This window comes from Triticum aestivum, chromosome 7A, assembly GCF_018294505.1.
Source record: "Triticum aestivum cultivar Chinese Spring chromosome 7A, IWGSC CS RefSeq v2.1, whole genome shotgun sequence".
Taxonomy (NCBI): domain Eukaryota; kingdom Viridiplantae; phylum Streptophyta; class Magnoliopsida; order Poales; family Poaceae; genus Triticum; species Triticum aestivum.
The window spans coordinates 593,352,750-593,364,126 of NC_057812.1; positions in this window are offsets into that span (position 1 = coordinate 593,352,750).

The window sequence follows — 11,377 nt, forward strand, 5'->3', positions numbered from 1 at the left end:
ACACTTCCGTGATGATAATTTTGGTAATGTCATGGAACACTTCTACGACAGCACAGGTATGACTATCTTGATTCTGTCATAAAATTGTCATGGATGTACATGCATGATAGAAAATGTGACCTAATATGACAAACACGTATCATCACGGAAGTGTATTTTTTGTAGTGATGTGTACCTATATTGATTTTAAGCATATAACTGAGTAAACTACCAACTAATGCCATTGGAGTATGACCCCTTTGACATGTTTGTGCAATAAGGTATGGTTTCTCGTTTGAGTGGACCATTTCTTGCTTTTCCTGCCTAGAGATTTGGCTAAGCATGACTAAGCACCTCCTAGGCATTGACTTTTCCAATAGAGTGTGGCACGACCGCTCATGGTCATACCCACGATCGTTTTATAACTCCAAGCTGTAAGGAATATATGTCTAGAACGAAAGAAGTGGTGTGGTATGACCGTTCGCGATCATAACCGTGCCTGTACCATAGGCAGTATATGGTACGAGCGCTCGTGCTCATACCAACGCTCATACCAAAACGCAATGTGACACCCTGACTTAATAGGAATGATAGACTACCAATATCAACAATGTGCGCCTTCTTTTTGGGAGTCTGAAAGGAACCTCAAAGTTGAATGTGTTTAGTTTGGAGCAGTTTAAGGATGGATGACCGATTGAGAAGTTGATCCCAGATGTGCACGTGTGAAGAAAAAGTACGAAGAAAAGACTAATATTGATATGTGAAGCCAGTCTAATCCAGGTGCAATGGCGAGAAACCAGTGGGTTTGGTCGGGGCATTACACATGATGTTGGACATTGGAGGAACATAACAACTGCTTTCGCGACCATACTCAAGAGCACCGCTGGGAGCAAGCGCAACTTGTCTGATGACCAAAACTTGATTATAAACATGAGTAGTACTAGCACAAAGAGTGTAGAGTATAAGAGTGGGGAGGGAATGAGTCCGTCTTGTAAGCGTGTGTGTAGAGAGAGTTGAAGTTGTAATAGGCCTAGATGGATCTACCATTCATGTAACTGGAGAAGTTGATGGTGGGCAGGAGGTAGAAGGAAATAGGAGGGAATATGTAGGAGAAGAGGGAGAGGGTGGTGCTGTAGAAAAGGAAGCAACCGGCCAAGAGCCATGAAAATTGCCAAGGGGCTGCCGGTCAACTCAACAATTAATAATTCCAGCATTACGCAAATTCACATTTCATATCAAACAGCTGTTTGCCAATTTCATATCAGGCACATAAATATATTTTAACATCACAGTACGATAGCTACATGAAAACCGCACAGTACAACATATAGCTAGTTCAACTTCATAAGAACAATATTAGAACAATATATTCATTTTCCTAATCGAGATCATCCAGGCTCATCTTATCCACCTCTGCCTTCAGTTCAGTAAGAACCTGTTTTGCACTGGCCAACTGGGAAAGTGTCTCCTCCTTCGCCAACACCATCTTAGCTAAGTCTGATTTAAAAAAAATCTGAGCTCATTCTCCACCTTTGTGATAGCCTGGCTTATTAGAGATGATAGACTACTCATATCAATAAGGAATTCCTTCTTTTTCGAGAGCCCATTCAGACAGAACTCCAAAGTTAAGCGTGCTCAACTTGGAGTAGTTTCAGGATGGGTGACCGACTGGGAAGTTGATCCCGGGTGCGCACGAGTGAGGACAAAGTGCGCAGAAAAGACTAGTATTGATCTATGGGGCCAGTCTAGATCCCGGCAGGAGTAACGACCACCCGCGGGTGTGTCTGGGGCGTTACAAGTTGGTATCGGAGCCGACCCTCACGGTTACATGGATGTTTGCGGACAGGTGCGCGGTTATGTTGTTCATGACATTTGTGACCCATCGTGGCACACGGAATGGCACATGTACTGGACTGGATGCACAGATGTATGTGCCAAGAGGGAACGTTCCAGTGGCCCGACGAGGACGTCGGTTCCTCTGAGTGGGGGCGTATGTGACAGCCTGGCTTATGAGGGATGATAGACTACTCATATCAATAAGGAATTCCTTCTTTTCCGGGAGCCCATACAGACAAAACTCCAAAGTTAAGCGTGCTCAGCTTGGAGTAGTTTCAGGATGGGTGACCGGCCGGGAAGTTGATCCCGGGTGCGCACGAGTGAGGACAAAGTGTGAAGACTAGTATTGATCTATGGGGCCAGTCTAGATCCCGCCAGGAGTAACAACCACCGGCGGGTGTGTCTGGGGCATTACAACCTTCCTCTTTTTATCCCGCATCTTCAAATATTCTTCAGCGTTCACAACACTTTCTCTGTTCTCTTCCTCATACATGCTCCAGAGCTTCGCTAGGCACATCTTCAAAGACTATGGCCACTCTTGATCAACCCACTCCAAGTAAGAACACTTCTGTTCATCCTATAATATTTAAAACTAGATCAGTAACAATTGTAGGGGAAATGGCTTTATAGCAACATAGAACATCACCAATGCTTATTTTGAAAAACTAAAGAAACATGTTAATTATGACATATCTTCTCAAAAAGATCTATGTGCAAATGAATTAATTGCTACTGAGACAATAACCAAATTCTGGAACATCAGAAGCTATAATTAACTACAACAACACTACAAGTTCTTACTCATGTACAATAAATAACGAATTGAACATTTTATGAGGAAGGTAAATATAACTGCAACAACATAGCGATAATGTTTGGATGACAGCAAATATATATTAATAGGTGTGTACATGCACAAATTTAGTAACGTAGAACTAATAGCACTAAGGCCATCCACTATGTATGCCAAAACTGGTGTAAAGAAAACTGTTGCTACATCTCGCACCGGTGCCCTGCACTGGCGAGCTGATGTAGCGGAAAAAAAATCAAGGACCCGGACCCCGGAGCACCTAGTTGCTCCGATGCCCAGTTTCTTCGTGCCATAAAGATTTAGTATTTTACTGCTTGGCTGCTCGGATGCATGGACCAAATTTGGCTGCACAAACTGCTGAAGTGGTGCCAAATAATTTTCTAATGGTACCGCTGATGAGATGGCAACAATTTTAGATACTAGGTACAAACTATGACACTATCTTAGGATGCGTTTGGTTGAAGGTGTGGTATGAATGGGTTGAGACCGTGACAGTGTTTGGATAACATCTAACAAATGATTCCTAACAACGAAAGAGGGTCCAACCTTCTCTGCACATGCCAGAAACTTCCTCGCACTATCCACAGATTCAAATGCAACTAGCTTCATGCATGGAGATTGATGGTGACAACGAGCAGATAGATCTTTAGCCACCCCGCTCCATTCGTTGCCACTGATGGTCCTAGGAAGCTACAAGAGGAAGAAGTGACTCAAATCGACTGTCAGGTAAAAATCCTTCATTCCAAGTCATAGCTCGAGAGAGAGAGAAGAGAGGCCTACCCGGGTGATGAAGGAGTCGTCGCCGGAGGAGGAACCGCTGGAGAGGTCTTTGAAGAAGACCATGGCGACCCCAGTGGTAGGATGCGAGACGGCGAGAGCTGGGAAGCGGCTATAGCTTAGGAAGGAAGGAAGGAAGGAGGAAATAGGGAAATATGACTTGTGGTCAGGGAGAAAAGGGGGTGGGGAAGGGGGGAGGGGGTGTGGGGGTAGGCCAAAATTTTGGAAATATGGAGGGAAACTGTGTGCGCGGTGCCGCCGGACCATTCACTTTGAACGATTGTGTGCATCGTAAACGATTCTTATGCTTTACGCGCATGGGATAAGTTTGATAATTCAAATTTTGGTGAAAATTTCCCTGGGTACGTCATTGCACAATTTAACATCGCTTTCTAAATTGGGCACACAAAAGAGCATACAGCAGACATACCACACTTACTGAATCGAGCAATTTTAGTAATTAAACATGCCAGTTGACCTAAATATTGCTCTAACAAAAGACCAGCATTAAAAACAAAGCCTAAGTAAGCATAGTTTTAACAAATTTGCTGCCGCGCCGGCCTATGCATCGCCGGTGTGAGGTGAGACATCGATGACTTGTCCTGGCGACATGCCACCATTGGTGGACTCCGAGTCCCCCCTACTAAAGTCGACCGCGTCCTCGTCCTCATCCTCAGCGCCACCCTCAAGGTTGTAGTACTCGTAGTAGTGGCTGCGTCAGAGCTCGCGTTGGTACTCCATAGCCGATTCCTCGACAGACAGACTCTTCTCTACCTCGACCTTGGCCACGCGCAACTCCTCCTCCTAGCGCTCCTCGATCTCTGCCGCCTCCTGCATCTCCAGCTCCCGCTCGGCGACCTCATGAGGAAGTAGGTGCTCCATGGCCGCCGCCGCCTTTTCGGACGTGGGTTGCATGCTGCAGTCCGAGGTGGCCTGGAATTGAAGGAAATATGCCGTAGAGGCAATAATAATGTTGTTATTTATATTTCCTCATATCATGATATATGTTTATTATTCATGCTAGAATTGTATTAACCGGAAACTTGGTACATGTGTGAATACATAGACAAACAGAGTGTCCCAAGTATGCCTTTACTTGATTAGCTCATTAATCAAAGATGGTTAAGTTTCCTGGCCATAGACATGTGTTGTCATTTGATGAACGGGATCACATAATTAGAGAATGATGTGATGGACAAGACCCATCTGTTAGCTTAGCATAATGATCGTTTAGTTTTATTGCTATTGCTTTCTTAATGACTTATACATGTTCCTTTGACTATGAGATTATGCAACTCCCGAATACCGGAGGAACACCTTGTGTGCTATCAAACGTCACAACGTAACTGGGTGATTATAAAGATGCTCTACAGGTGTCTCGGATGGTGTTTGTTGAGTTGGCATAGATCGAGATTATGATTTGTCACTCCGTGTATCAGAGAGGTATCTCTGGGCCCTCTCGGTAATGCACATCACTATAAGCCTTGCAAGCAATGTGACTAAAGAGATAGTTACAGGATGATGCATTACGGAACAAGTGAAGAGACTTGCCGCTAACGAGATTGAACTAGGTATGATGATACCGACGATAGAATCTCAGGCAAGTAACATACCGATGACAAAGGGAATAACTTATGTTGTTATGCAGTTTGACCAATAAAGATCTTTGTAGAATATGTAGGAGCCAATATGGGCATCTAGGTTCTGCATTGGTTATTGACCAGAGATGTGTCTCGGTCATGTCTACATAGTTCTCGAACCCGTAGGGTCCGCACGCTTAACGTTCGATGACGATTTGTATTATGAGTTATGTGATTTGATGACCGAAGTTTGTTCGGAGTCCCGGATGAGATCACAGACGTGACGAGGAGTCTCTAAATGGTCGAGAGGTAAATATTCATATATTGAAATTTTGCATTTGGACATCGGAATGGTTCCGAGTAGTTTGGGCATTTTTCCGGAGTACCGGGAGGTTACCGGAACCCCCCGGGGAAACTAATGGGCCTTAATGGGCTTTAGTGGAGAGTGGGAAGAAGGGCCACGAGGTGGCGCGCGCCTCCCCCTGCCCAAACCGAATTGGACAAGGGGTAGGGAATCCTACTTGGACTAGGAGTCCAAGTAGGACTCCCCACCTTGGTACGCCCCTCCTAGCCGGCCTCCTCTCTCCCTCCCTCCTTTATATATGTGGCCAGGGGGCACCCCAATAGCACAAAATACAATCTCTTAGCCATGTGTGGTGCCCCCTTCCGTAGTTCAACACCTTGGTCATATCATCGCAGTGCTTAGGTGAAGCCCTGCACCGGTAACTTCATCATCACCGTCACCACCCCGTCGTGCTGACGGAACTATCCCTCGTCCTCAACTGGATCAAGAGATCGAGGGACGTCATCGTGCTGAACGTGTGCTGAACACGGAGGTGTCATTCGTTCGGTACTTAGATCGGTTGGATCATGAAGACGTTCGACTACATCAACCGCGTTATTAAACGCTTCCGCCTTCGGTCTGCGAGGGTACGTGGACACACTCTCCCCTCTCGTTGCTATGCATCTCCTAGTTAGATCTTGCGTGATCGTAGGATTTTTTTTTGAATTACCACGTTCCCCAATAGTGGCATCCAAGCCAGGTCTTTGCGTAGATGATATATGCACGAGTAGAACACAATGAGTTGTGGGCGATAATAGTCATGCTGCTTACCACCAATGAGGGAGTACTGGACTAGGGGGTCCTCGGGCATCCGGGCTATGTAATGTGGGCCAGAATGATGGGCCGTGAAGATACAAGATCGAGGACCTTCCCCCGTGTCCGGATAGGACTCTTGTTTGTGTGGATGGCAAGCTTGACGTCCGGATGTGTAGTTTCCTTCCTCTGTAAACCTACCTTGTACAATCCTAGCCCCTCCGGTGTCTATATAAACCAGAGGGTTTAGTTTGTAGAGGCAATCATAATCATACAGGCTAGAGGTAGATCAACTCTTGTAACCCCTATACTCATCAAAGTTAATCAAGCAGGAAGTAGGGTATTGCCTCCATTAAGAGGTCCCGAACCTGGGTAAACATCGTGTCCCCTGCTTCCTGTTACCTTTGATCCTTAGACGCACAGTTCGGGACCCCTTGCCTGAGATCTGCCGGTTTTGACACCGACATTGGTGCTTTCATTGAGATTTTCTCCATGTTGTCGATAGAAGGATCGATGGCTCGCATCATCGTCAACGACAAAATCACCTCTGGAGGTGCCCTAGTTCCTGGGCAAACCCTCCAGATTGGTAATTTCACCATAGGCGCCCGCCCAGCCATTAAGCCCAAGGTGGTCCCCGGATTGCCAAAAAACATCTCTGCATCAACCCCGAAAGCATAGATAAGATGGATCCGGCATATGTCTCGTCTTTAGACAAACTGCTAGACCGCATCATCGCCCTGGGTGTCGCAAAAGATTACGAACTGATTGGGCTTAAACCTGACCATAGGGAAATCAGGTCTCCACCTGTCACCCACCTGGTGCCTGTCATGGAAGAACAAGTTGAGGATACCGCTCCTCTCTATACTGAAAACAAACTATGTTCGGATCCCCAAGCCCTACGTGCCGGACACTCATCTTTGAGAAGAGATCATCTGTCCTCCGGACATAGAATCTGGTGCTGAGTCTAAAAAGCCCCAGGACACTCCGGATCTTGGGCCAATGAACTCAGAAAATTTTCAAAATCCGAATTCCACAGTGGGTCAAGGTTTGGATTTAAGCCCACCCACCCACCACAATCAATACTTTCCAAGCAATTCCAGTCCCCTAGAGATATGCGAATTAATGTATATACGACAGTAACCTCAGGAAACAGTCGACCACTTTTGGGCTAGATTCCTACTTGTTAAAAACAAGATCAAAGATTGCTGCGACGACGATGCGGTATCAGTATTTTGCCGCAACTGTACGGACGAGGGGATCCTCAGTGCCCTCAATTGATGCCAGATACTGCACTTTGCAGATTAGGCACACATAGTACAGAAGTATTGCGCAATGGAATGGAAAACAAAGACAGCTCAGTGGGAACCACCGACCTTTAAGCCACCCACCGGCCAGACCAAAAGGATGCACCCTTACGGGGCACCTGATCATCACTTCACAGAAAGAAAAATAAAGCCCTTATCGGGACACATAACCGTCCTTGATGAATGGCTCGACAAGGCCTGTTAGATACACGCGATGCCAAATTCCGAACCAACTCATAGCCTTCAGGCATGTTGGATAAGAAGGTGGCTAAAAGCGAGGAGGCTATTCTCACCAATACTACTCCGGCAAGGCATACCCCTAAGGATAACAACCTCAGTGTGTTTACGGTCTTTGAGACCTTTTCTTTAAACAACCAGCGTAAAAGGGCGCTCCACGACCTCGTCGAAGTCAATCACATAGCCGCAATAAACCCTTGGAATGATATGGCGATAACCTTCAATGCCAAGGATGAGCCAAGGGCCCGATCAGTCTGAGCACCAGCCGCTTTGGTTCTAAACCCAATTGTAGACGGATTTCGCCTCACTAAAGTGCTCATGGACAGCGGCAGTGGACTGAACCTCATCTACGAAGACACGCTCAATAAAATGCAAATGGACAGGAGTTGCATTGAGCAAAGTAATACAACCTTTCGAGGAATTATCTCCAGTCGGGAAGCAAGATGCTTGGGTAAAATTAAACTCGACGTGGTATTTGGCACGCCAGAGAACTATAGGTCCAAAGAGATAATCTTCCAGGTGGCCCCTTTCAACAACGAATATCATGTCCTGTTAGGGCGAGACGCATTCACATGCTTTCAAGCCGTACCTCATTACAGGTACATGAAGCTCAAAATGCCCGGGCCCAACGGTGTTATCACTATCGCCAGTGATCCGAACATAGCACTCCGCACTGAAAACCAAACCTCATCCTTGGCCCTCGAGGCACTTTCCGAAGCCCTAGCGGACGAGGAGCTCACTGCTCCGTGTTCCAAAGTGGATAGAGATGACATAATTCTTGATAAAAGGCCTAAATCCACTTCTTTCAAGCCAGCAGATGAGATAGTCAAATTTCAAGTTCACCCGACGGACCCCGAGAAGACAGCTTCCATTGGGGCACATCTGGATCCAACGGTCGACGCTGCATTGCGCATGTTCTTGCGTGAGAATTGAAACATCTTCGCCTGGCACCCCTCGGATATGCCAGGAATCCCACACGCGCTGGCCGAACATAGTCTCAATATACTGAAGGGATACAAACCAGTCAAGCAAACATTGCGTCGATTTTCCAAACACAAACGACATGCCATGTGGGAGGAGCTAGCCAAGCTACTCGAATCTGGGTTTATCAGAGAAATCAAACATCCGGACTGGCTAGCAAGCCTAGTCATGGTGCCGAAGAAGGATAAATCCTGGTGCTTGTGTGTCGACTTCAAGGACCTTAATAAGTCCTGCCCTAAGGATCCCTTCCCACTACCTCGCATCGACCAGATTATTGATGCAACCGCAGGACACGACTCACTGTGCTTCCTCGACGCATACTCCGGATACCATCAAATCAGAATGAAGGAATCCGACCAAGCCGCAGCGTCATTCATCATCCCATACGGGCCCTTCTGCTTCAACACTATGCCATTCAGGCTCAAAAACGCGGCGCCACATACCAACGCATGATTCAAATGTGCCTGGAAAAGAAAATCGCCAAGATAGTTGAGGTATATGTAGATGATGTAGTCATCAAAACTAAGCATGTAGAATCATTGGTGAACGACTTACGCCTTACATTCGACAACCTCCGAAGATATGACATACGACTCAATCCGGAAAAGTGCGTTTTCGGCGTTCCTGCCGGAAAACTGCTTCAGTTCATTGTTTCCAATAGGGGAATTGAAGAAAACCAACCAAAATCTAAGCCCTGTCGTAGTTGGCTACACCAACAGACCTCAAGTAGGTCCAAAAACTAGCCGGCTGCGTGCCAGCTTTGAGCCGCTTTATCTCTAGATTAGGAGAAAAGGCACTGCTACTGTATCGCCTACTCCGATGCACCGACCACTTTGCGTGGACGGATGCTGCAACAGCCGGACTGGAAGAAATAAAAGCTTTGTTAGCAAGCAACCCAATCCTGGCCGCTCGAAACGTCGGTGAACCCATGCTACTGTGCATATCTGCAACACACTAGGTGGTGAGTGCGGTGCTCGTCGTCGAACGAGAAGAAGAGGGATATAAATTCCCACTTCAAAAACCAGTATACTATGTATCGACGGTCCTCACACCATGCAAATCCCGTTACCCACATTATCAAAAGATAGCGTATGCGGTCTTCATGGCATCCTGGAAGCTGCGGCACTACTTTCAAGAGTGTTCGATCACGGTGGCTTCTGAAGTACCACCTAATGATATCATAAACAACCGGGACGCCACCGGTCGGATTTCCAAATGGGACATTAATCTCTTACCATTTGAAATAACATATAAGCTACGCCGAGCCATTAAATCTCAGGTGTTGGCTGGCTTTGTCGCCGAATGGACAGAGGCCGAACTTCCTAAAGAGTATGACACATATTCCAACTGGGTGATGCACTTCGACGGGTCTAAAATGCTAGCAAGACTTGGGGCCGGTGTCGTCCTGACATCCCCCATAGGAGACACAGTCCGTTATGTGCTCCAAATACTGTATACAGACTCAAATAACGCAGCCGAATATGAGGCCCTATTGCATGGTCTTCAGATGGCCGTCTCTATGGGCATACAACGCCTCGAGGTGCGCGGGGATTCAAACCTTACAATATCCCAAATAAATAGAGAATTTGATGCCAAAGATCCGAAGATGGCGGCTTACCGCAACGCCATACTTAAAATATCAGCTCAGTTTGAGGGGCTCGAGTTTCATCACGTGGCCCGAGAGAGTAATCAAGCAACGAACATCCTTGCTCGCATGGGCGCTAAGCGCGACCCCGTCCCACCCAATACCTTTGTGGAGAGGCTCTTCAAGCCATCCATGGTATGGCAGGACGAGAGCAGCAACACCAGTCCGGACCTGATCATACCCCTAGATTCCGAACATAATTCCGATATCATCGGGGGCTCGGCCACCGAAATAACACCATTGGCCCATGTAATCATGGCAGTCATCGCCCCATGGACCAAACCCTTCCTGGCCTACCTTATAGGTGAGAGCTTCGTGAGGACCAGAATGAGTCTCGATGCATCGTTCAAGGCTCGAAATATTACAAGGTTCATGAAGGAGAGCTCTACAAGAAAAGTACTACTAGAGTCCTTCAAAGATGTATCTCCGAAGAAGAGGGGCGACAGCTCTTGGCCAAAATCCATGCTGGTCTTGGCGGCCATCATGCCGCAGCTCGGGCCCTTGTAACTAAGGCCTTATGTACCGGTTTTGTCTAGCCTACATCCCGAGCAGATGGACAAGACCTCATCCAACATTGTGTAGGATGCCATCTTTTCGCCAATCAAAGCCATATGCCGCCTACCGCCCTACAAACAATCCCCATTACTTGGCCTTTTGTGGTCTGGGGGCTTGACATGGTCGAACACCTTAAAGGAGGAAGCCATAAGAAAAAAATACCTTCTCGTCATGGTAGATAAATTCACTAAGTGGATAGAGGCCAAACCAGTTAAAATGGCCGAAGTTGGACCAGTGATAGATTTCATATCCGGTGTCTTACACCGTTATGGTGTCCCACACAGCATCATCACCGATAACGGCTCTAACTACACAACCAACAAAGTAAAAACTTGGTGTGCTAATCTGGGCATCAAGCTCGATTATGCCTTCGTCTACCACCCACAAAAAAACGGTCAAGTCGAATGAGCAAATGGCCTGATAATGAGCGGCATTAAACCCAGACTAGTGCGATCCTTAAAGGAGTTAGATAAACATTGGGTTGAGGGGCTTGACTCCATACTCTAGGGGCTGCGGACCATGCCCAATCGCACGACCGGATACACACCATTCTTCATGGTGTACGGCACAGAGGCC